Source organism: Marmota monax, unplaced genomic scaffold, assembly GCF_021218885.2.
Source record: "Marmota monax isolate L192 unplaced genomic scaffold, Marmota_monax_Labrador192_F-V1.1 WCK01_AAM20220418_F8-fsc00123, whole genome shotgun sequence".
Classification (NCBI taxonomy): Eukaryota; Metazoa; Chordata; class Mammalia; order Rodentia; family Sciuridae; genus Marmota; species Marmota monax.
This window is the reverse complement of record NW_026692159.1, coordinates 861,595-886,853: the sequence shown is the minus strand read 5'-3', so window position 1 is coordinate 886,853 and position 25,259 is coordinate 861,595.

Here is a 25,259-nt window from a genome sequence, read left to right as displayed (position 1 = left end):
AGTTCAAAGCCAGCCTCAGCAATGTCAAGGTACTAAACAACTCAATGAGAGACCCTGTCTCTAAATAAAATACAAAACAGGGCTGGGAATGGGCTCAGTGGTCGAGTGCCCCTGGGTTCAATTCCTGGTACCAAAAAAAAAAAAAAAAACACCTGGAAAAACACAAAAATTTATATAGTGAATTATCTGTGGTAATTAATATTTTTCTATATTTAAAAAAATTCATGCAATTATGATGCATTATTTTGATAAAAGCAATGAATATTATTTTAAAATAATTATTCATTCTTTTCATCAAGGAAATATTTCTCTGGGGTCTGTTCCATTATTCTGGCATCTCTTGTATGTATATCACATACATATGTGCTTATTTATCACATGTATGTGATACATATATATGCTTTAATTGCTGGTTTATCATCATTTACTTTGGTTTATGAATAGGGTGACCTCAATTCATGCTTAGTCCTAGCTTACACCTATTTACATAGTGTACTTATCACTATAACTTCCTGTTTCATTCCCCAAGGTGTCCCAGCTTGCACAATGAAGTGCGTGGTTGATCACTCTATAAAAAGCATCATGATCCACACTTCTCTCTATAGTTCAGCATCAGTATCATCTTCTAAGAGTGTTTTCTCTAGTATGGTTCACAGTTCGATAAGCAATTAGAGTATATAGAGATATCGCATTAGCATCAAACTAAGATTTAGCTACTATAAAATATGATGTCCCACTCCTGCAAACAATTGCAAAGCTACTTTTTCTTTTTTTTATTGGTTGTTCAAAACATTACAAAGCTCTTGACATATCATATTTCATACATTTGATTCAAGTGGGTTATGAACTCCCATTTTTACCCCATATACAGATTGCAGAATCACATCAGTTACACATCCATTTATTTACATATTGCCATAGTAGTGTCTGTTGTGTTCTGCTGCCTTTCCTATCCTCTACTATCCCCCCTCCCCTCCCCTCCCCTCCCCTCCCCTCCCCTCTTCTCTCTCTGCCCCCCCTACTGTCATTCATTTGTCCCCCTTGTATTATTTTTCCCATTCCCCTCACTTCCTCTTGTATGTAATTTTGTATAACCCTGAGGGTCTCCTTCCATTTCCATGCAATTTCCCTTCTCTCTCCCATTCCCTCCCACCTCTCATCCCTGTTTAATGTTAATCTTCTTCTCATGCTCTTCGACCCTACTCTGTTCTTAGTTACTCTCCTTATATCAAAGAAGACATTTGGCATTTGTTTTTTAGGGATTGGCTAGCTTCACTTAGCATAACCTGCTCTAATGCCATCCATTTCCCTGCAAATTCTATGATTTTGTCATTTTTTAATGCAGAGTAATACACCATTGTGTATAAATGCCACATTTTTTTTATCCATTCATCTATTGAAGGGCATCTGGGTTGGTTCCACAGTCTAGCTATTGTGAATTGTGCTGCTATGAACATCCATGTGGCAGTATCCCTGTAGTACGCTCTTTTAAGGTCTTTAGGGAATACTCCAAGAAGGGGAATAGCTGGGTCAAATGGTGGTTCCATTCCCAGCTTTCCCAGGAATCTCCATACTGCTTTCCAAATTGGCTGCACCAATTTGCAGTCCCACCAGCAATGTACAAGTGTACCCTTTTCCCCACATCCTCGCCAGCACTTGTTGTTGTTTGACTTCATAATGGCTGCCAATCTTACTGGAGTGAGATGGTATCTTAGGGTGGTTTTGATTTGCATTTCTCTGACTGTAAAGCTACTTTTTCAAAGCCCCACATAGGGTGGTAATGCACACCTAAAATCCCAGCTCTAGAGGCTGAGGTAGGAGGACCCTGAGTTCAAGGCCAGCCTTAGCAACTCAGGAAGACCCAGTCTCTAAATAAAATATGAAAAAAAGCCTGAGGATGTGACTCAGTGGTTAAGCACCCCTGGGTTCAATCCCCCATACCAAAAACAAAACAAAACAAAACAAAACAAAATAAATAAAGCCCCACAGAGGTACAAATTCCAATGGAAGTTTATAAAAATGTTCAAGAGGAGGACAAGGGTAAGAGAGACATTTTGCATTTTTCCAGCTATAATGAAGGATAACTGAATCCAGGATAAAGCAAGGTCTAACTTATATAGAAATAAATGCAATCTCATGACTGTAAATGCATTCCTGAAACCCTGCAGGCCATGTTAACCTGCCTCATTGTCCCCTAAGGTGAACAGAAGTGATAAAGTAAAAACCTCTTTGCAAGGTAGTAATTGTTCCCCCTCCGAGGTGGTAGCCACAAAGAGATCTATTTTTCAATCGGAGCCTATTATATTTTTGTTTCCTTTTCACCTTCACACTAACCTGGATGCACTGCTGCCTCTATCTGTCTTAAATGGAGCAAAGTACTATTTTAGCGGATTTCACCTTTCACTGCCACCTCAAAAGCTTCTATGCCACTGCTCTCCTTGGGAGTTTGGCTAATGGAAGAGATGATTAAGAAGAATAAAAGCGTGATAATAAAATGATTCTTTTTCCCAAACCTCTTTCTTCCCTGTCCCTTCGCTACAAAGGGTAACATTGCTTACCCTGCTGCTAATTTATAGACAACAAAAAGAAGGCTCTCCTATAACACTAAATCACAGGGCATCTTTCAAAATCAGTACCTGTGAGGACTCAGACGTCAGGTTAATAAAACTAATTTTTCCTAAGGGTTTTATGCCATTGCGGGTCATTATCTTCTTCTATCATTTTCATTTACCTTGCTAGAAACAACTCAAAATGTTCAAGGTCAGTAGCTAGTGAAGTGCACTGAGTGAATGGTGACAGTGGAATTATGAGAACACCCCAGAGTATCCTATCATTTAGCAAACAAAAGTGGAACATGCGGCGCCCCCCCACACACACACACACATAATTACTGGTCCCTCTTCACTCAAGGGCCTCAGTCTGAGTACCACTGCCTCCTGTCAGTTCAGAATTATGGTCTGTGAAATTGAAAGTCAGGTACTGAATTTCAATATACTGCTATCAGTTGCTCCTGCCTCAGAGTTGCTCTCAGAAGAGGGAACACATGTTTTGTGATTCATCTGTGTTTCATGCTGAAATCTCTTCATAGACTCTGGGGGACAAATACATATTAGTACAGAAATTCTTCCCAAACATCTACTTGCATATATGATTTTTCCTGTACTACTTTAAAACACGTGTGCCCAGCAGCTCTGGAGGCTGAGACAGGAGGATAGTGAGTTCAAAGCCAGCCTCAGCAACTTAGCAAGGCCCTAAGCAACTTAGAGAGAAACTGTTTCTAAATAACATATAAAAAAAGGCGGAGGGGACAAGGGGGCTGGGGATATAGCTCAGTTCTTAGAGTGTTTTCCTCGCATACACAAGGCCCTGGGTTCAATCCCCAGCACCACCAAAAACAAAAAAAGGGTTGGGATGTGGCTAAGTGGTTAAGCCCCCCCAGGTTTAAGGTTCAATCTTTGGTAGCCCCTTCCAAAAAAAAAAATCCCATGTGGTTATTATTTTTAAAAAATATTATGTTATCAATGGATTGTTTATTTATTTATTTATTTATTTATGTGCTAAGGATCGAACCCAGGGCCTCACACATGCCAGGCAAGTGCTCTACCACTGACCCACAACCCCAGCCCCCATGTAATTATTTTTTTTTTTAGTTGTTGACATTTATTTATATACAGTGCCAAGAATCGAACCCAGTGCCTCACACATGCCATGCAAGTGTGCTACCACTGAGTCTCAGCCCCAGCTCCCCATGTAATTATTTAAAAAAAATAAAACTCCACCTTGCCATTCTCTGTTACTCCTTATCACCTTCTAAATTGAGCACATGGTAAATAGATGGAACTGGACACTATCATGCTAAGTAAAATAAGCCAATCCCACAAAACCAAAGGCCAAATGTTCTGATATGCAGATGCTCACACAAAATAAGGGGTGGGGAAGAGAAGAACAGAAGTTCATAGGATTAGACAAAGGGGAACAAAGAGAAGGGAGAGGGGATGGGAATAGGAAAGACAGTGGAATGAATCAGACATAACTTTCCTATGTTCATATATGAATACATGACCACTGTAACTCCACATCATGTACAACCACAAGAATGGGATCCTACTTGGGTTAGACTCCATGTGTGTATAATATGTCAAAATGCACTCTACTGTCATGTATATCTAAAAAGGATAAATAAAATAAAGAAAAAATTTTGAAGAAAACTATCATGTAAAACTTTTAACAGAATGTCTAGCAGAGTTCCTGACATGTAGTCAGCCCACAATATGTTAAATATTGCCTATCCTTCCCCTGCAATTAACAAAAATTTTAAAAATATAAATTTTTATCCAGCATTTTTAAACTAATAATAAATTGAGCACAAACTCTTCAGCCTGATATTTAAGGAATTTTGCATGAAAATTCAATGATAGATTCCCAGCTTATCACCACCATCTACTCCCAACCCCACATTTCATCCAAATAAAGTTATCTAGAGGAATTCTGGTTACTACAACGACAAACTAAAACCCTACCAGATGAAGGTCCACTCTGAAAATCATTATAAACTCTAGACTTAATACGAAAAGCAACTGCCTAGAGGTACTCGAGTATCAACAGGAGCAGCAGACTGTGGAAGGAGCATGTGCTCAGAAGAGCAGAGGTGGGTACTTGTCCAAAGAGAGCTTCTGCTTTTGTAGCTGTTCCGTTGGAATCAAGGGCAGCTGACTGCGTTGACAGCCATAGTGGTATGGGCAGAAATGGGCTAATCATTCGCTTTTTGGCAAAAGAAACCACAAAATGGAAGACAAGGAAACCATGACTGCTTAATTAAGTGGGGGGAGAGGACTGAAAAGAGAAGACAGGAAAGAGCCAGAGACAAGATATGCAAATTCAGCCTACCCATGTCCCTGATGGATCCCTGAACTGTGCATGAATGAAGCAGAATCAAAGTCTGTTAGCCAGAGATAAATGGTAAAGTGGGAACAGAGTTACTGCTCTGGAGAACTTGATGTTCAGTCCAATGAAGAAAATGTCATGATAAAGCCATAGAAAATGAACAGGAACCCCAAATACCGAAATATTAATATTCTTAATATCTCAGATATAATCCAAAATAATCTGACATCCCCAAAACAAACAAACCAAAAAACTAAGAAACCAAGTTTAAAAAAAAAAATCAACCAAACAAAACTTTCACAAGGTGACCCAAACATTGGTACTACAAGACAAGTATTTGTTTTAATTTTTAACCTTTATTTCTTTTTATTGTGACATCTTAATTATACATATTAATGGAATTTTATGATACTTCCACACATGCATACAGTATAGAGTATTTTAAAATAAAGTATTATAATAATCCATAATGAGGTAAAACAAGATATTTGTATTAAATGAATAATAGGATACCGTAGCATAAATGTAGAATTATTTTTAAAAAAGCCAAATGGAAACTCCAGAATTAGGGCTGTGGTTGTGGCTCAATGGTAGAGCACTTGCCTAGCATGTGTGAGGCACTGGGTTCGATTCTCAGCACCACATATAAATGAATGAATACAATAAAGGTCCTTCAACATCTAAAAAAAGAAAATATTTAAAAAAAAAAAGAAAAGAAAAGAAACTCCAGAATTAGAATTTTTGAAATTTCAAAAATTTACTAAGTAGCTGGGTGTTGTGGCACACACCTTTAATGCAAGTGGTTTGGGAGTCTGAGGCAGGAGGATCACAAGTTCAAGGCCAGCCCCAGCAACTTAGGGAGGTCCTAAGCAGCTTAGAAAGACCCCGTCCCTAAAAAAAGTAAAATAAAAAAGGGCTGGTGATGTGGCTCAGTAGTAAAGCGCCTCTGGTTTCAAACCCAATACCACACACACAAACACACACACACACACACACACACAAATTTACTAGGTAGATTTGAAAGCTAAATGGAGATAACAAAGAAGAACACTTAACACAAACCAATAAAATTACCAAGTGTTAAAAAACAGAAATAAAAGATCAAAAAAAATAAATAAATAGAGCCCTAATGAACTCATAGAAACCAAATATTCCAACATCTGTGTTACTGGCATTCCAGAACAAAAGAGAATGAGACAGAAAAACTACTTGAAAAAATGGCTGAGAACTTCCCAAATCAATAACATGCTGAATACATACAGAAGATGTTCAGAAGCAAAGCAGAATAAACATGAAGAAACTTAGGTCAAGATATAATTCTAATACTACAGAAAACCAAGTCTTGCAAAGAGCGAGAAAAAAATATGATTTATATATAGAGGAACAATCATCTGAATAAAAAGTGGCTTCTTAGAGAATAAAATGATGCTTTCCAGAGGCTGAGAGTAGAATAAGAGGGAGTTGCTGATCCAAAGTTATAAAATTTCAGAAGAAAAATCAGTTTAGAGATCTACTGCACAGTAGGTGACCACAGTCGATAATAATGTATTATGTATTTTAAAATAACTGACAGAATGAATTGCAAACATCTCACCATAAAAAGTGATAGGTAATAGATGACAGTGAGATAGATGATGGATATGTTAGTAAGTTTGATTGTGTCATTCTTCATTGTAAAAATATTTCAAAACCTCACACCATACCCAATAAATGCAAATAATTATGGCTCGTCAATCAAAAATAACAGAAGTTTCTTAAAAGCTGACTTGTGGTAAGAAATAACAGACTAGAAGAGATGCATAAAAGATATGGAAATACCATATTCAGCAAAAATGCCCTCCAAATATGAAGGCAAAATCAAGGGATTATCTAAGAAAAGAAAGCAGGAAGAGTTCATCACCAGCAAATCCATACTAAAAGAAATAACAGTGAAATTTTTCAGGGTGAAGGGAAATGATAGCAGACGATGAGAAATATCTCCTCAAAACAATATAAAGCCAGGCATAATGGTACACACCTGTGATTTTAGCAACTCAAAAGCTGAGGCAAGAGGATCACAAGTTTGAGGCCAGCCTCAGCAACTTAAAAAACCCTGTCTCAAGATAAAAAAGTAAGGCTGGGGTTGGGGCTCAGCGGTGGAGCGCTTGCCTAGCACATTCGAGGCCCTGGGTTCGATCCTCAGCACCACATAAAAATAAATAAACAAAGTAAAGGTATTGTGTCTAACCAAAAAACAAATATTCAAAAAAGGTAAAAAAAAAGTAAAAAGAGCTGGGAATGTAGGTCAGTAGGGGAGCACCCCTGGGTTCAATCCACAGTACAAAAAAAAAATAATAATATATATATATATATATATATATATATATATATATATGAAGACCATCATTAATGATAAGTGACATGGCACATGCAAAGCACGATTAAAAGACTGAAACCAATTATCTTTGTGTTTACTTAAGCAAGAAAGAAGTTTCTAGAACCAAACATCATTCTAGAACAAATATGGCTCAGAATTCCCCATCACACCTTTCATACAGGTTGTATTTAGAGCCAGAGAAAAGGAAATAACACATAGGAGCAATCTGATTGGCTGCACTCAGCATTTTCCTTACATGCACATGGTCTCATCAGGTAGCAGCTGTGATTGGCTGAAACTCAAAGGCTGTGATTAGGTGGGGTTCAGTTGCTTAGTTACAAGAGTGTACTCTTAGGTTATAATTTATTTACACATCAAACTGGGTTAAAGTTCACGATGTATTAAAGTCAGTTTAGTCAAACTTATCACTCAAGTGTGGAGGTTAGTTTAGGCCAAATTTATTGCAGTTAAATGATTTCTCCCCTCTTGGTCATTCTCTTAAATCTTGAGAAGATAGCCAAAACCATGAGCAGAGGCAATGATGCCATCTTCTGCAACCACAGCAATGAATCTGCTCAATTCCAGTAAAGAATTTATAATTTCAAAATGTCAAATTATTTAGACAACTCCTTTGTCTACATTGGTTATTCCACTCACAATAAAAGCATTTTATGTACCATGTTTTGGGGTGAGTACAGCCCAGTGCCAAGAAACTGAAATATACATTTCAACAGGAGTCTTCATGAATCAAACCAAGCAAAATCAAACATTGTTCAGGCATTAAAGATACTTCAACAGCACCCAAGTTCTACTTATCACAATCCTTGTTTGGAGTACGATAATGAATAAGGAGCACAGTATATTGCAAAATGGTGTAATCTAAAGAGTCAGTGTTTTCGCCTTCATTTTAAGAAGCAGTAACCCTTGGAACAGCCAGGCCTGCCATTCACCACTCAGGATGCCTCAAACCAATTTCTACGTGTTCCTATGAACACATTATGTGTTCCTTTACCCTGGTCTCTATCTTGTGAGTTAATTTCCTTGGTGTCTGGTGACCATATCTAGAAAAAAATGGCAGTATCAGCCACCTTTTAAATCAAACTCTCAGTAGTATTAAAACCAGGAGAGAGCAGTGATATAATACAAGGATAGAGCATTTCCCCAGCTTGTATAAGGCCCAGGTTCAAGTCCCAACACCACAAAAGAACAAAATCATAATGTCATTGTGTTTACAGTACCTTACTTTTTTGCATTATAACTTTCCCAGTAAAATGGGACCCTCTGCCACAGGAAATTTTTCCAGGATTTCCAGAAAAGTAAAGACATGTTCTAGTAATTTCTTACCTTCCACATGGGAAAGCTTCTATCCAACCAGAAAGCACACAAACTATTATCCATACACATGGTACCCCATCAAGTATGGAAGCTGAATGAAATCCATCTGTAAATATTCAAACAGTTCATCAGGTGGCGGAAATGAACCAACTGAAGCTTTTGTCTTGTCAGGATGATGGGTATGGCAAACTAAACAGCCATAAATCTTTTTTTTAATTTTTTTATTGATTTTTTAAATAAATGATAGCAGAATACATTGCAATTCTTGTTATACATATACAGCACAATTTTTCATTTCTCTGGCTATACAATTATAAATCTTTATAGCAATAATTCACCCCACCAATATTTTTGGATATTTTGCTTAATTAATTCTTGTTCTGCTTACTGTTGTATTAGCAGTTTTATGGAAACAATGTGTTTCTTCATTAGAATCCTGGGAATTTCTTACCTAATCTAATGGTATGCTCAGATGCTCAGATTCCTAAAAATTTCATCACTAGTATACTTTTGATATTATTCAACCACCTAAGAAAATTTATAAATAATTCCCTTCTAATCTTATCCAACTTCATCACATGTAAAGTTCCTTTAATAACACTCACCTGCCACAAACCTTCTGCAATTTTATCTATTTGATTTTGTCCTAGATTTCTTTGCTTCCCATTCTGGTATAATTCAGTCACTCTACTTCAAGTGAAAGCTTACTCTTTTTTTTTTTTTTTTTTTTGATACCGGGGATTGAACTCAGAGGTATTTGACCACTGAGTCACATCCCGGCCCTATTTTGTATTTTATTAGAGAAAAGGTCTCACTGAGTTGCTCAGTGACTTGCCTTTGCTGAGACTGGTCTCCATTTTGTGATCCTCCTGTCTCAGCCTCTCCAACTGCTGGTATTACAGGCCAGCACCACCACACCTGTATCTCCTTTTTTCCTTAATAAAGCACCTTCATACAGTTAGCCTTGTCTTATCAAAAACATATGTTCCCTTCACATTTGCATACAGTTTTTCTCCCTAATATTTCTAGTAATTTTAGTTATAAACATTAATAAAAATTGTTAGCCCATAGTAACTTAAATTTCCTCTGAATGCCAGGAAGCAAGTAATTGTACACTGTCACATCAGCAATCTATAGACTGGAAACATTGGAAAATCATAATTTCTAGAAACATGTGCTTTCTCATATTACAATCTGTCAATTAGAACATATTTATTAATGGTCTCTTAATAAAACTACAGAGGAGGCAAATTTTTTCTCTGTTAGAGTCTGTAAACAAGTCTGGATGGCGCCTGGCATTTTGCCAGAGGGAGTGGTTTGTGAAGTAATGCCAGCAAGCCATTAAGTGTGGAGATTCCTTATTGGTTGACTGCTGTATGGAGTTTATGTTAATTAAGATAAGCTGTGTGGAATGTATAAATACCTCTGTTGTCCTACAATAAACGGCTTCCACTCCTGCTGTATCAATGTACACAAATTGTTCATCACCCCCCGGTTATTTTGTTGCAGCCGGACTGCGGCATCTATCCCTTTAGGTTTTTGCTAGGTGGGAGAATTAAATTATTGTTTGTACAGATTTCCCTCAGCCTCAAGTTATTATTCTCGATGAGAAGAATTTTAAAACCTTCTGCAATAGGAACATTATTTCATTATATCTATTCAATCCATGTGTTCTTAATCATTATGCCAAGGTTGTTAAAGAGCTAGTCATCATCTGAAGTCATTCTGCCCATTAACAAACTGTATAATATATAAATAACATAAGCTTATTTTATCAGTAAACCCAGGTTTAAAAAACATGCACTTATATATAATGCTGAAAATTCTAAACACATGCCTGTTTTAATTAAACCAACTTCTTATTTACCAAAGATTACTCAAGTCACATGAACTTGAAAACCACTGGGCCAGTTTTAATTTTTTTCAGACTACTTCATGCATACAAACTCTAGAGCTCTTTAAGTTTAATTTGCCACTATCATTAATAGACAGAAAAATTATCACACATGTATATCAAAGACACAAATACATAGACAGGAGTAGATCTTATAAAATCAGAGCTGATAGTTCAGGCTTAAATACCATCCTCTTCCTAAACCAAGAAAGGAGGCTGTAGGTAAAAGCTCAATTAAGACAGGTTTACCAGGAAAAACACCTTCAACAAAAGCAAGCCGTGCTCTGCAGCTTGAGTGGCAACAGCAGACCCTGCCTGAGGTTTCCATCAGAATTACTAGCATATGGGCTATCAAAAGAGAGCATTAATTCATAATTATCCAATGGAATGGAACAGTTTATAAATCACAAGGGGTCATTCATCCAGTAGAGGTAGTAGAGTAGCAGGGTCAAGTATGTTGAAATGCTTTAGATGGAGATTGGAAGACCAAAAAAAAAAAAAAAAAAAAAAAAAAGAATTCATAGGATGTTAATCTACAAAAGATGATGAGTTTGGAATTCGATACTTTCCACAGCAGGTAAGACCTGCAAGGTCATGCTCATTCTCTAAAAGTAACTCAGATGTGACCCCCACCAATTTGGCTGTCATTGCTATTACTTTTAAACAATTAGACTGTGCCTTGGCTAAGGGCCTAACTGCAGGCTATAATACCATTTCAGTTCCAGGAGGAACTACTCATTGCATTTTTTTCCCCTCAATGTTCCACAAACAATCTATCTAAATAAGCTTTCAATAACAAAAACTGATAGAACAACAGACTAATCAATTTTCTACAGAGATACCCTAGGAATTAGGAATTTAATATAGAAGATTTTCAACAATTCTTAGCAAGAAAGAGTTTGAAGGCATTGCAAAAATCAGGACAAGGAGAAAGAAGCCTCAGCAAGGGTTTAATAAGTGTTGCCATCAAGTGTTTAGGGCTTTTTATGAGAAAGGAAGAATCAAACAGGAAAAAAAAAATTAACAGAACAGAACACAGAGGGCTTAGTTTAGTTGACTGTCATCCTTTGGTTTAATTGATCACTACTTTAGTTTATTTGATTAAGTCCTGGGAGTGAAGGCTTTGGAGATCTTCCTAAATTTAATGGGGATACAGTCCTGTTTGAAATAAGGTAAGCATCTTGAGGGTCACTTGGCTCTAGTTTAAAATATGTACATGAGGTCTTCTTGGTTCTTGTAGTTGTTTCTGCAAAGGCATGTGTTTGTTTATTTTCTGTAAGGAAGTATTTTTTTTTTCATTTAATTTTTTCAAGGTCTCTGTGTGCAGATTAAAAAATGCATTACAATATTCTTGTGGGACTTTTGATCTTATTCTTTTCTAATTTATTCCATAAATAAGCAACTTTGTCTAGATAAATGCATCCCCACTGTGGCTAATGCAACTCTGAATTGGTTTTGGTAAGACTGACCCATTTCTCTAGAAAAGTACAAGTTTTACATTCATATACATCAAATTGACTGGAGTTCCAAAGTGAGGAGTTCTAGATGAACCCATGATTCCCTGTCTTTTAATTACCTATCTACTGTCCCTGTATAGTTCTTTGTGACCCAGACTACTGATGCCTCCTTAACTGAATTTCATTTATTTCATTGTTGGATCCAATCTAAGTCTGAATCCAACTGCCCCTCCCAACCCTCCCCCTTTCTTTGTGGTAGTGGGGATTGAACCCAAGGGCACTTAACCACTGAGCTACATTCCCCAGCCCTTTTTATTTAGTGAGAGATTCTTTAAATTGCCAAAGCTGGCCTAGAGCCTGTGATCCCCATTTCAGCCTCCGGAGTAGCTGGGATTACAGGCATGCTCCACCTGGCTGGCCCAGCAGTTTTGCCAGCGACTAATCAACAAGAACAAACCCCAAGTCATGTACCCTCTCAAAACACAAGACCAAAAGCTGAAAAGAAAAAGATCTATGCAAGGGTTATAACAATTTAACTGCTGAAACTAAATTGACTCTCAACCCAGTCCAGACTCTGTGTGATCAAAGCATACAAAGGCTTCTTCTATTCAATTCAGTAAAGTGGAAAAAACACAATGAGGAACCAATGACTAGCAAATAAAACCAGAGAGCTCAGAACACAACTCAAGTGGAGCTCAAGACTTACCAGGTACTCTGGTTGCCCAGTAGAGATCAATGGGCTCCAGGGGCCTGGCGGGTACCAAACAAGATCCAAGCTCCTTATTCCAATCGCCCAGCTATTCACCAAATGGTTAAAAAAAAAAAAAAAAAAAAACTGAAAGCAGTTAAATTTACAAAGTTGATGTGAATGAGAAAAAAATGTTCGGGAACACAGCTGCAGCACTCCAGAGGAAAGATGGCTCAACACACCCAAACTCTCCACAAGCACAGGTTATACAACCTGATTGGCTATAGCCAGCATTTGCCTTATGTGGACATAATCGGATCAATTGACAGCCTGTAATTGGCTGAAGCTCAACTCCTATGATTGGCTGAAGTTCCGTTGCTTAGCACAAGAATATTCTCTTAGTGTGGTTAAAATTTGTTTTCACGCCAAGCTAGATTACAGTTCACCATATATAGAGGCCATTTTGGGCCAAACTTTTTGCTCAAGTACAGAGGCTGGCTTAGACCAAATTTATTTCAGTTTATGCCACCATTATTTTGGTTTATCTTCTTCCTAATTTTTTTACAATATGTATAAATATTTAAAAGTACAATGATGCTTTTTGGTGTTATAATGAGTGAAAATTTAACACAAATAACAATTGCAGAATAAACAAAGGTAGAGCATGTGATCCTAGTCTATTGCAGAGCTTTATATTGCATGTAAAGAAATATGATATTAACTGAAAATAAACTGCATAAAGCAAAGTATGTATATTGGAATCTCTATTAAAAAATGAAAATTGGAGAAAAGCCTAGCTCAAAACCCAACAGGAAAATTAAAATATCATCTTGAAAATAAAGTTTAAAAATCTCCTTAATAGGCAGGAAAGGCTGAGCACCATAAGGCACGCCTGTAATTCCAGGGGCTTGGGAGGCTGAGGCAGGGGGATCACAAGCTCAGGCCAGCCTCAGCAAATTAGCAAGGCCCTCCGTAACTTCAGGAAGCTGAGGCAGGAGGATTGCAAGTTCAAAGCCAGTCTTGCAACGTAGAGAGGCCCTAGGGAAGTCCTAAGCAACATAGTGAGACCCTGTCTCTAAATTAAAAAAAAAAAAAAAAAAAAAGGGCTGAGGATGTGGTTCACCAGTTAAATACCACTGGGTTTAATCTCTGGAACAACAACAAAAAAAAAAAACAGTCAAAATTATATAATCTATGTTAATCTGTACATCTTGTATAAAATGCAATTTGTGGCAATAACAATACAAAGACTAAGGGAAACAGATACATGCAAGCAGAGTTTGTATAATATTGATGCTAAATTGATATTAATCCAAACTAGGCTATGCAGTTTAATCCCAAGATAACCACTAAAAAATAAATTATATAGGACAGAAAATGGGGAAAGAATCAAAATAGTACGCTACAAAAATCAATTAAACATAAAAGAAGACAGTAACAAAGGAATTGAAATACAAAAATACATTAGATGTATAGAAAACAAATAGTAAAATGGTAGAATATTGTTCTTTTTTTCCAGTGCTGGGGATGGAACCCAGGGCCTCATGCATGCCAGGTGCATGTTTTACTACTGAGCCACATCACCAGGCTCTGAATGACATTCATTATTAGCAATTACTTTAAATGTAAGCATGATATACACTCTCCAATTAAAATACAAAGATTAGGCCAGGCACAGCGGCTCACACCTGTAATTCCAGCAGCTCAGGAGGTTGAGGTAAGAGGATCTCAAGTTCAAAGCCAGCAACTCAGTGAGGCCCTATCTCTAAATAAAATACAAAATAGGGCTGGGGATGTGGCTCAGTGGTCAAGTGCCCCTGAGTTCAATCCCCAGTAACCTCCTCAAAAAAAAAAAAAAAAAACAAAAAAACGGGGCTGGGGGTATAGCTCAGTTGGTAGAGTGTTTTGTCTAGCATGCACAAGGCCCTGGGTTCAATCAATCCCTAGCACCAAAAGAAAAAAAGAAAAAAAAAAGGGTTAAAGAAATGGATAAAAAGTCTGTCCACATATTGACTACAATATACTTTAGATCCAAAGACCCAAATAAGTTGAAAGGAAAAGAAATGAAAAAGACAATCCATGCATATAGTAACCAAAAGAGAGATGGTATGACTATACTAATATCAGACAAAATGCAATTTAACTCCAAAATCATTACAAGAAACAAAGGAGAGCATTACACACTAATTAAAGGCCAATTCACCTGGAAGTTGTATCAGTTATAAATATATACACACATAATAACAAGCTCCAAAAAAATATGAGGGGAAAATGATAGAACTAGAAGGAGAAACAACTTAAAGTAATATGTGGAGACTTCAATACTCCACTTTCAATAATGGATAGAACCAGACAGAAGAGCAATAAGAAAATAAAGGACTTGGACAATGCTGTAAACCAACTTGACTTAAATATACAAAACACTCCACCAACAACAGAACACACATTTTTCAAATGTATGCAGACTATTCTCCAAGATAAACTATGTTTAGATCACAAAAGAAGTTGCAATAAATTTGAAAAGCTTAAAACCGTATAACTTTCTTCTCAATAACAGAAGGAAAACTGGAAATTCAGAAAGATATGGAAATTAAACATTATACTCTTAAACAATCAATGGGTCAAAGAAGAAATCACAAGAGAAATTAAAAAATATTTTCAGACAAATGAAAGTGAGAACACTGCATACCAAAATATATGCAAGACAAAAAAAGCAGGGCTCACAAGGAAATTTACAAGTACAAATGCATACATTAAAAAAATCCCAAATCAATAACCAATTTTACCTCTCAAGGGACTGGATAAAAAGAATTACAAACTAACCCCAAAATTGCAAAAGGAAGGAAGTAATAAAACTTAAGTCAAATTAATGAAATAGAGAATAGAAACACAATGGAGAAAAATCAATGAAGCCCAAGTTTGTTCATGGAAAAGACTATCCAAATTGAAAGACCATTATCAAGATTACCTATGAGAAAAAGACAGAAGATTCAAAATCCTAGCAGCACACAACTTACAAAATTGACTCAAAAGCCAGGCATAGTGAGGAACACTGGTAATCCCAGTAAGTGGGGAAACTGAGGCATGAGGATTGCAAGTTTAAGGCCAGCCTCAGCAAGGTAGCAAGATCCTCAGCAACTTAGCAGGATCCTGTCTCAAAAAGCAACAAACAAAGTAAAACAAAAAAGTGTGAGATCAGGCAAGGCGGGTGGTGACCAAAGGAGGCAGATTTAAAAAGGCCGCCAAACAAGGCTTTGAGACTCACTCCAGGGCAGAACTGGATCAGACCGACAGAGTGGATAGGAGAAGAGTCTGAAGCGAAACCGCGTGGGGGCATGACCGGACTGGAAGTTTATGGGGCTTACAGCAGGAAGGGAAGAGCTTGGGGACAGGAAAAGGTGTTTTTAGAGTCCCTTGTCCGACTGGAGTTGGTCCGGGGTACTGGCTGAAATCCAGGATTGGTCAGGAAACCCTGCTGATTGACAGGTGTTAGCCCTCTGATTGATAGGCGTTTCTGTCAGCGCCTGATTGATGTTTCTTTTCCTCCCGGCTGCTTTGTTCTAAGTCACTGCCACCGACCTGACAAAAAGAGCTGGGAACATATCTCAGGGATAAAGCATCCCTGGGTTCAATCCCTAGTAATACCCGCCCCAAAAAAATTACTCATGAAGAAATACAGAATGTGAATAGACAATTAATATCTAAAGAGATAAATCAGTGATCAAACAGCACACAAGAATTGCCGCAGTCTGGCTGGGCAAACTAACGGGAGGGGGGGCGGTGACAAGCAACTTGTGAAGATTGATACAGCGGGAGCCGCTTTATTGCAGGACAGCAGAGGTATATATACTTAACTAATTACACACAGCTTATCTTAATTAACATAAACTATATTCAGCAGTCAACCAATAAGGAATCCTCATCATCTTAATGATTACACACAGCTTAACTTAATTGACATAATCTAGACACAGCAGTCAGTCATTAAGGAATCTCTATCATCTTAATGGCTCACTGGGTTACTTCACAAACCACTCCCTCTGGCAAAGTGCCAGGCGCCATCTTGACTTGTCTGTGGCTCTCAACAAAGAATAAAAATCCAGGACAAGATGGCTTTGTTGATGAATATTCTACCAAATTTTTAAGGGTTAACACCAATCCTTCTCAAACTCTTCCAAAAAATAGAAGGGTACATTTCATAACTCATTCTATGAAGTCATCATTACTCTAAGGCCAACATTCCTTAATAATATAGATGCAAATTTTCCTCAATAGTGGCAAATCAAAAGCAGCAGCATTAAAGGGTTATGCAACAAAAGGGGGTTTATCACAGTAATGAAAGTGAGTTTCAAAATATGAAAATCAATTAATGTAATAAATCACACATATTGAATGAAGAAGAAAAAAAATAACCCATGGTAATTCCAATAGATGCAAAAAAGACACGATGAAATCCAGCTACTTTTCATGATTAAAAAAAGTCAGTGAGCTGGGGCTGTGGCTAGTGGTAGCACACTTGCCTGGCATGTGTGAGGCCCTGGGTTCGATTCTCAGCATCACATATAAATAAATAAATAAATAAATAAATAAATAAATAAATAAAGTAAAGGTCCATCAACAACTAAAAATAATTGTTTAAAAAGTCAGAAAAATAGGAATAAAAGGGTACTTTCTTAACATGATAAGTTGCATCTTTGCAAAACTCACATCCAATGTCACACTTAACAGTGAAATAGTGAAAGTTCCCTCCCACCCCCAACAAGGTCAGGTACAAGATAAAGATGTTCCTTGCTATCGAACATTGTACTGCTGGCTCTAGCCAGAGTAGTTCAGCAAGAAACAAAAATAAAGGCATCTAAACTTTAATGGCAGAGGTAAAATAATTTCTCTTCACATACTTGCATAGACAACTCTTTATTTTTTATACTTGATGAGGGTTTAATATGCAGAATGTATAAAGAACTCCTCTAAGTTAATAAAAAAGACAAACAACACAACTTTAAAATGGGACTCAAAGAGACATTTCTCCAAAGAAAATACACAAAATGTTTAGCATTATTAGTCATTAGGGAAATACAAATAAAAACCACACAGCTATACTATTTCACATCCATTAAAATGGATTTTTTTCTTTTAAAGGAAAATAACAAATATGAGTGAGAATATGGAGAACTTGGGATCTTCCTGCACTGCTGGTGTGAATGCTGGCAGAAAACAGTTTGACAGCTCATCGGAAAGTGAAACAAAGAATTACCATATGACATAGCAAGTCGCCTTCCAGGTATACACCCAGAGGAACCCAGGAACCGAATGCAGGCCTGGAACAGATACCCATACACTCATGTTCTCAGCAGCATTATTGAGCCAAAAGGTGAAAGCAACCCAAGTGTCCACTGTAGATGAGTGGTAAGCAAAATGTGACATATCCACCCAACGGAATTCTAGGATCTATAAATGGTTCAATAAACTTTTCTTTCAGAGGTTCCTTGGACTCAAGAGTTTAACATGCAAAAGAACTGAACACTTAGAAATGGTTAAAATGCCAACTTGTAAGTTCTGTGTATTAAAAATTAAAAAAAAAAAACAGCTGGGCACCATGGCACACGCCTGTAATCCTAGTGGCTCGGGAGGCTGAGGCGGGAGGATCACAAGTTCAAAGCCAGCGTCAGCAAAAGCAAGGTGCTAAGCAACTCAGTGAGACTCTGTCTCTAAATAAGATACAAAATAGGGCTGGGGATGTGGCTCAGTGGCCAAGTGCCCCTGAGTTCGATTCCTAGTACACTGACCCCACCTGCAAAAAAAAAAAAAAAAAAAAAAAAAATTAGTAGAACAAAAAATCTTAAAAACAGGGACTGTGGTTGTGGCTCAGTGGTGGAGTGCTTGCCTAGCACATGTGAGGCCCTTGGTTTGATCCTCAGCACCACATAAAAAATAAAATAAAGGTATTGGGTCCATCTACAACTAAAAACATAAAAATAAATGCTTAGAAACAAGCAAACATTGCTGCTAGACCTCCCTGTTCTAAAAAGGCAAAGGACCACGCCACTCCCCATAAGGAAGCAGGACCCAGGAAAAACAGTCTCAGCTCCCGGGAGATTCAGGCCCTCAGTAGAGCCTCTCTCTGGCAAACACAGCTTCCTGCAATACCCACCTGCTCCTTGTTGCCCCAGCTGAGCAGTCTGCAGGGTTTATCCCTCAGAGGACCACCTATCTCCTGGCCAATTCCTAAGGAGGTAAAGGGGCCATCCTTGTCAAACCAGAATCCTCAAGCCTATAATATGTGTGAATGCAGTGGTCCTCAGGAATTGGCCACATCCATGTCTGCACATGTAGTAATAGACTTGGGCAAGGGGCAAGCTTTCTTTTCCAAAAGAACAACAATAACATGACCAGAACCATCCCTCCAAAACTTCCTTATAAGCCCATTGTTAAGTCTTCTCCTTGCAAGTTGCAAGTTCAATCCCCAAACCATGCCTTCCATCAGCTGCCATCACCTGGTATCTGCAAGGAAAGAACCCAATGAAGGAAATAGAGGGAGGCAGCTCAACAGTAACACAGGTTTATTCAGGACAAACCTGCAGAGGCGGGCCCACTGGAGACTGAGACCCACCTTCTGCTTACAGCCTGGAGTAGATACAGGGGCATGAGCAAGTGGGAGAATTTTTGCAGTTAGGCCATTGCTAGGGGGTTGTCAGAGAGGGATCCTTTTGGTCCTCACCTCCATTCTTTGAAGTGGTCATTGTTTCATGTGGAAGAAGATGTTTCCAGGGTTTCTATCCCAGATAACAATTTCCTTTCTTTGTATGATGATGGAGTGTTTTGGGGGTTTCTTTGTATGATGATGGAGTAATTTTCTGGAGTTTAAGGTCAGGCTGAGTCAGAGTGACTGTGAGTTGAGTCTCTTAAGATGAAGGATATGTTTCAAAATGGTGTTGCCTATGTCAATTTATACCTAACAATATCCTCCTGGAGTCCTTAAGGGAGCAATCAAGATCTGTGGCACTGGGATGAGATTCCCAGCTGGCTTCCAGTAAAGGGAAGCCACTGATATCCGGGGCCATCAGTCCCTGGGCCAACAGTTCTATGATCCTTTGGGGCAAAGGTAGTTTGCTACATTAGTCTAACACACAAACCTCACCAACGCCTGCCCCCAACATCTACACCCAAATAGGGGTGAGATGGGGCCCAGGAAGATAACCCCACAGTTTACATTGGGCAGATGGCAGATGATGTTCACCATTGAAGCCAGATTTACAGATAGGTAGTTAGTGTAGTTAGGTAAATCAGGTCTAATATCGAGTAAAATAAAGAAAATGAAGACCATTATAGAGAATGGAGTCCAAGAAAGCAGAGCAGCACCTGGGGAAATTGAAATGTTAAATGTCCCCAAGGCCCTAAATCCATCCTAAGGAACTGTTAATGAAGCAGCTCCCAGCAAACAGGGAAGTATTAATCAAACCACCCCAGGCCCTTCCTGTCCAGATTACTCCTCCAGTCCACCTATCTCCCACTTTTTGTCCTTCCCACCTGCATTCTATCCCTGCAGGATAAAGGGAAACAAAGGACAGGAATGTGGGAGGACTCAAAGAAGACCTTAGCTATAAAGAAAGGGAAGACCTCCCCCTTCCATGGATTCCACCTTTCTGGCCCCCTTCTTCCTCCGGGGAGAAGTCTTTTCTGATGTCCTTTAATAAAGCCTTCCACTTTCCACTCTACACTTGCCTCCGCTTCTCTGGTGTTATACTTCAGCATTGGGGAAGCAAGGACTCGTCACTGGTAAACAGCAGTAACACCATGACAGCCTTTTTCTAATTATGCAGAGCTGGGAGGACCAACACACTGTCTGTAGCTGCCTGGGGCTGTAGGCTCAGGGGCCTGGCTCCCTGCTCTCATGTGTCCATATCCTCTACTCCAGGGCTGTCTAGGCACAGTCTTCCTGTGCCCCATGTACCCAACAGGCCCACAGAGCTGACAGGCTTGTAAATGTGGTGGCTGTCTTTCCCAGAGGGCAGCCTCTGAACTTCTCTGCTCCATCTCACCCTCTGGATACCTCCAACTGCCATCTTAAAGGGAGAAAGCTACTGTAATGGGGCCGAGATGCTCACAAATATCATTCCTTTTTTTTCCCCCCACATGGGCCATTTCTAGCTCAATCCGTACTGTCCTAGCAGTGCCAGGGATCTTTGGTGTGGATACAGGCCTTCCCAGGGGATCTGGTGCACTCTGGTAGCTACCCTCGGCCTTGCCATCTGCTCTTTAGCTACTAGCTCCTCCAAGGCTGAGCTATCTGTAGATAGGGAGTCTGTGAGGCAGGAAGGACAGCCACAAGCCAGGCCTTAGGGACAGGACTTCATGGTGCTCAGCTCATCTCTCACCACTAAGCCCATTTCCTCCTCTGTAAATTGGGGTGATAGTCCCGCCTATCCAGTGTGTTAGAAGGTAAGACATGACACAGTGTCCACACAATACCTAGCACATGCCTGCCTGCCACGAGCATGTGTACAACAAGCCCAATGTGTCCTCAGTGCCACACAGTGCAGGTGTGACCCTGACAGCTGGGCTCAGGATGCAGGGCCTGGAGATAGCAAACCCAGGGCCTGTCCTTGATGCCTCCTGGCTGAGCACACGCGGCTGCTGGGCTCACCCCTGATTCTCTCTGCTTCTCCTTGTGCTTCAGAGCCAGAGAGTTCAATCACTACTGTCAGTTGGTCAGTATTTCCTTCCATCTTTAACTTCCCCTAGAAGACACCATCTTTTTTGCCCGCGGCTATGCGCCTGGGACCAGCAGGCAGCAATCTAGTGGATTCTTTAAAATTCACAAAATGCATTAGAGCAAATAAATGACTGTAGCAAGTTTGCTGGGTACAAAATGAAAACTGACAAATCAGTTGGGAGGAATGGACAGTGATGGCTTAATAGGTTTAGAGTTTCCTTTTAGGGTGATAAAGAGGTTCTAGAACTATATAGTGGTGGTTACAGATAATGTGATAAAATCACTGCATTTTACATTTTCAAATGGTTGAAATGGCAGATTTTACGTTATGTTTATGTTAACGGAGTAAAATAGGGGCCAATCCTTTGATCATGGATTTATTTATTTAATTATTTATTAATATTTATTTTTTATATCTTTATTTTTACGTGGTGCTGGGGATCGAATCCAGTGCCTCACACATGGTAGGCGAGTGCTCTACCTCTAAGCCACAACCCCAGCCCCTGATCATGGATTTAAATACCAACTTTGACACTTACTGTGACTTGTCCAAGTTACTAGCTACTCAGTCTCCTTGTCCACAACTAGAATAAATGGATATAATAACACCAACCATGTAGGAATGTTCTAATGATTAATGATAATATACATGGGTATAGTGCTGATCTGATCATTAATAAATGTTCAGTAAATGGGCCATGCTGGCATGTGGTATTAGTGCAGATAGTAGGAATGGTAGGAATGGCACTATATCTCAGATGGTAACAACACTGCACGGCTTTGTACAAATGAAAACTCCTAAAAGTCTAAACTTTGGCCTGGTTGACTACAACAAAAGCTAATCAAGTGGCATAATACCTTTCTTAATTTCTGAAGCAGAAAGTCATATTTGCTCAGTTTAAAATGAGAGACTTAGGCCTCTGTGTATTCTTCAAAGCGTGCTTCAGAGTATAGTTATTCATACCTTAAACACTGACACAGTGTTATGGCCATCTGCTTTCCTAATTGGGAGGAATGTATTCTGCAAACAGTAAAATCAGCAAATAAATTAGATGCTTTCCTTCTAGGATTTTTCAAGCTCTGAAAAGTTACAGAAACAGACTCTGATCAATGAGTGTCAGGATTATTGGATGTGAGGCTATTTGGTATTAACTCTAGAGCTTTTCTTTTTTTTAATATAGAAACTTTAAATGGACAGCATTTGAATATACATCCTTAAGTCTTACAGTATCCCAAAAGCATTGTTGAAATATTTGAATGTCAACAACACGCAGGGACTAAAATGGGGTAATGCTGAAGATGTATCACTGATCAAAATTAGATACAGGTTCCCTATCCACATGGAAATACAATCTACTAAACAAGACAGACATTAATTAAATTGCCCCCAGAGGTGTATTACTAGAGTACTGTTGAGCGCTGTGAAGAATCAGTGCTAGAGCTATAGAGGATTGGAACTAGCCAGAGAGGTCTAAAAGGCTCCCTTGTTACAATGGCAACTAAGCTTAGTATTCAAAGAAAAGTAGGAAACTCAAAGAAAAGTAGGAAACTCAAAGAAAAGAATAATACAATTTGTTACTAATGGCTAAACCAAAACATTAGATTATATAGCTAATACTGTGCCTGAGAGTGGGATAGATATTGAAACTATAAATAAGAACAGAATGACACTTCCAAATATGAACAATCAATGTATGTAATAAAAATGTGTAATAAATAAATCCATAATAATGGATTAGAAACTACAGAATCAAAAAATCAGTAAACTAGAAGGCATGCCAATACAAACTAAAGTACAGAGAAAGAAGTTGAAAATATGAATGGTAATAATGAGTTGGGGACTAAATGTAATCATTCTGTATGTATGGGTATACATGTAGGATATGTATTCGTGTGTGTGTGTGTGTGTGTGTGTGTCTTTGATGTTCAAAAACAGAAATTAGAATAGGAATGAGCACAAAAATATTTGATATGGGGAGAATAAACTTGGTCACATAATTTTTACTCTCTGCCTCTTGCTGAAAAAGTTTCAGTTTTAAAGTAATAAAACTGGTCTACTTGTGCAGAGACTAACTTGAAATGATTCTCACACCATTAAAAGGAGAGTAGTTTCCCAAGAGACTTACTTGGTTGTGGATGACATGCATTTAGCTATATGATATCTCATTCATTTATTGAAATATCAGTAAAACTGCTTCCCTGTGAGGAAGGATGGCGTAGTGGAAGAGAGTACTTTAGGCAAAGAGGGTTAGGATTTAGGCAGTACCAATATCTTTACCTAGATCATCCCACTCAAGCATTGTAATGTCCCCATGAGTATCATATTGCAAGTGGAGAAACAAAATCAAAGATTTACTCAAAATCACTTCCACTAAGTAGAAGTGTTAGAATTCAAATCTAAGCCTGTCTGGCTGAAATATAAGAATAATGAGAAATTTGCTGAGCTAAAATTATTCCAGCATCAAGTCTATGTAACCAAAGTCTTCAGTATTAAAGTATTTTTCCTTAGAACTCTTCCTTTTGAAGGTTTACCTTCAGGCAATGCCAATTCAGACATCTGAAATTAATATTTTACCGATCATTTTAAATTAAAGGAAGGAATCTAAGGATTCATTTTGTCTAGCACTACACCCACAATTCTTTCATGTAAACTTTTTTTTTTTTTTTTTTTTGTACCAGGGATTGAACCCAGTGGTGTTCAACCAGTGAGCCACATCCTCAGCCCTTTTTTTAATATATTTTATTTGGAGACAGGGTCTGTTGTAAGTTGCTTAGGGCCTTGCTAAGTTGCTGAGGCTGGCTTTGAACTTGCAATCCTCAAGCCTCTGGGATTACAGGCCTGTGCCACCATACCTGGCGATTTTTTTCCTAAACAAAAACTCTCTTCCTCCTTTGTCAATGATAAGGGGCTGAAGACGGAATAAAAGTAGTTTTCATGAAAATGTAGAAAAAAATCAGACAGAGCAAACAGTGGCAAAAATTCTTTTAAATACATGTCATGATTGAGATATTCTCTTTTGATTTCTATGAAATAATATAAGCAGCTTATTAGCCATGATTTCAGCATGCTTTAAAAATCAATCTGGCTTCCAATTATCCTTTCATTTGAGAAAATGAATATGACAATGTTATTTGCTGTCACTTCAATTTTTAAATCAGTAGTCAAAATTAGTAGCATATCTCATATAAATTTTATCTGCTTGTCATTATAATTCTTTCATGTAACCTGATTTTTTCTAACATCATCTTTGTTCAAGGTCATTGCATTTAATGATTATATGTTGACAATTGATGTTGCTATCCCAAATAGTATTATTTTATAAATTAATTCAAATTTAGTCTAGACTTACAATAAAATTCACCTTCACACTCTAATTTGTTTAAAAAATTATTCAGTCAACTAAATATTTTCATTGTAATCCACCAACAGCACTATATGGATATGAACTAATTAACACAATTTGGAGGGCTGGGATATAGCTCATTTGGTAGAGTGCTTGCCTCACATGCACAAGGCCCTGGGTTCAATTCCCAGCACCACAAAAAAAAGAAACCTTGGAAACCACTGGAAGAAACTGAATCCTGTCTGAACTGAAAGGAAGCAGACACTTGAGCTACCAATGCAATCTGCCCTGCATCTTCAAACACAAAAAGAAACTGATTGAAGCAGCAACTCCATGAAAAGGTACAGAATCAGCCTGAGGATGGGGGCAAGTCAGGGAGGTGGCCATGATTTCAGGGTACCCCCAACACCATGCACATACACTTCCATTATTAGTCCTGAAATTCTGCTATTAAAGAATTCCTGCTTTCTTTTGTGACTTTGGAGCCTATTGAAACACTGATCCTGAAAGAAGTTATGTTTTAAGCTTCATCATCCTGATAGTGTCTTATCCTGAGAGCAGGACTAGGTGGAGAAAAAGAAGTGAAAT